The following is a 2563-nucleotide window of genomic DNA, read 5'->3' as shown; positions in this document are numbered from 1 at the left end:
CAAAATCTAACCTGAGTTACAAGAAACAAGACAGTGATGGCTATAAAGGGAGTGACCAGGAGCAGCGGAGCCTCCTGTCCCTCCCACATCCAATATATGTGCTTCACAGAAAAACAAAAAAACAGGTCCACAAAACACAACAGCTAAAATTACAAAAATCCATTCATCCAAGGGCGGTGGGAGGCAGAAGGGGAAAATGGAAGGGAAATGGCACAGGGAGAAAGAGTATTCAAATCAGTCCAGGCACGGGGCTGGCAAATGCTAGGAAAGAGCTGCAGAAAAACCTGTGGTCCTTTCAGACTCACCAGTGTTTAAAATCCATACTGGTCGCAGGAAGATTCTGCCTTACGTGCACCAGAGACAAAAATCTGGATTCCTCAGAGAGAAGGGAATGCGGGCAGGGCCCTTGGCAGGGTGGGCCCTGCCTTCCCTGGGAGTGGGTGGAGGTGAACCAGAGAAGAGCTGCCACAGCATCCTTCCGATCCCCCCCCCGGCCCCTCTGGATGGCGGGTGATCGACTCAGCGGCCTGCGGCAGCCTTCAGTTTGTCAGGAGACGGGTGTGGCGAGGGTAATTTTTCTGCAGAAGTGGAGCTGCTCAGGGCTGACTGCAGGTAGACAGTCTTGTGGAAGAGTCTGTTGCTTAAGAAAACCACCAAGGAGAAGAGGTGCAACTGGAAAAGGTATGCTTTGCCAGGGGTCTTTGCTTCATTGGCGCTGATAATGAATAAAGGAAAGAGGATAGAGATGAGGCAGCCACTGACAATGTAGGAGGACTGCATTGCTGTGAGAAAAGCCAGGGGCAAACCAAATCCGAAGTAGTAAGGCCAATTCCTTTCTATGTTTGATAACCGCTGGTGCATTTCAATTCCTTTATTGAACCAACGATATTCGAAGCAGTATAGTGAGTAGAGGAGAGACATATGCAGGAGACTAACCAGCTGACCAACAAGATGGATGGGAAAGAGACTCACAAACATCCCCTGGAGAAGGAAGAGAGCCTGAAGCAAGAGGTTGAAGAGCATGTCAGCAATTATTTTGCTGACACTAGGAAATGTGTGAGGTTTCCTCCCAGATACCTCGAATGCCAGGTCCGCTATATCCTGAAACCAAATCGCGTTGACGACTTTGCTGAGCACAAAGATGGGGAGCACCCAGAGAGCACTGAAAATTGATGTGAGGAAGAACTCCAGCCACGACCAGACATCCCTGTGTAGCGATGGGTCACCAATAATCTGTTGGTTACAATGGGCCGTTACTGATTGAAGGACGGGAATAAACATTCAATAAAACAAGAGGAGACTGAACCAGAAAACTCCACCATTGCAAGTGCAGCACTGAAAAATTCTGCTAACAATACGTGGTTCACTCTCCTGCTTCCTCTCTATGCTCTGGGCTCTCTGAGCCAGGATACTGCTTGCCCTTCTTCGACGCTGCTCCTCTCTTTTGTTGAATTCGAGCATCTAGCTTTGAAATGGTACAAATTCCCCAGATGGAGTCTTTGATTCCCCTGGCAAGGTCCTGCAGAAAGGTTTTGACACTGTCAGCCATCTCTTTACCGCCCAAACTATCAGCTACACAAAGGAGAGAGAAGTGTCCCCAGATTTTTCATCATGAAGGACCCGGCAGCTTCGCCGCCGCGACTCCGGCTCTGGCTCCAGCCGGGTCTTTCGCCCACCGAGGGCCCGCTCCTCTCCTCCGAGCCCCTCCGCACCAGGTCGCACGCTCCCGCCCTGGCGCTGCCAGGGCCGGGGCCGCTGTGCCCACACTGGGCATGCCCGGGCAAGAGGTGCCTTTTTAAAGTGCGTATTTGGGTATATTCATTCCCAACAAGTAACCCTATAGCACCTTCCTATTGATCTTAGAATTAAAAAAATAAAATAAATAAAATTTAATATGCTTGACATGACCTTCATCAATATACAGTTCACAAGAGATGCAAGCTTCAAATATATCAAAATATGCCAACTTCATTCATAATAAGAAAAGTACAAATTTTAATTACATTGAGCTAAAATTTCACACCTATCAAAAGAACAAAAAAAAAAATCAAAAATTTTGTCAATACAGCTGTGATGAGACTCTGAGGAAACAGGTACTCTTAAATTCCTGATGGGAGTACAAAAATAGTACAATCTCTACCAATGGCAATTTGACAGTAAAGTGAAGTGAAGTCGCTCAGTCGTGTCCGATTCTTTGCAACCTCATGGACTACCTCAGTAGCCTACCGGACTCCTCTGTCCATGGGATTTTCCAGGCAAGAGTACTGGAGTGGGTTGCCATTGCCTTCTCCAGGGGAACTTCCCGACCCAGGGATCGAACCCGGGTCTCCTGCATTGTAAGCAGACTCTTTACCGTCTGAGCCACAAGGGAAGCCCACAATTTGACAGTATCTATCAAAATTTTAAATGCATTTGCACTTAGACTCAGCAATCCTTCTTGTGAGAATTTACTGTATAGACAGGTCTCTGCACTGAGAAATGACATATATAAAAGGGAAATATTAAAACTATATAACAAGTGGATATGATCCTTAAAATGTATGTGATGTGTCTATATGCTTGT

General features: G+C 46.9%; 1 pseudogene; it reads right to left on the bottom strand.

Moving 5' to 3' along the window:
• Nucleotides 1-519: 519 nt before the first annotated feature.
• LOC100336602 (etoposide-induced protein 2.4 homolog) lies at nucleotides 520-1659 on the bottom strand (annotated as a pseudogene).
• Between the last annotated feature and the right edge of the window lie 904 nt (nucleotides 1660-2563).

The sequence above is a fragment of the Bos taurus genome, chromosome 3 (genome assembly GCF_002263795.3).
Source record: "Bos taurus isolate L1 Dominette 01449 registration number 42190680 breed Hereford chromosome 3, ARS-UCD2.0, whole genome shotgun sequence".
Lineage (NCBI taxonomy): Eukaryota > Metazoa > Chordata > Mammalia > Artiodactyla > Bovidae > Bos > Bos taurus.
The sequence above is the reverse complement of the archived record's forward strand: the minus strand, read 5'-3'. Positions and strand labels throughout refer to the sequence as shown.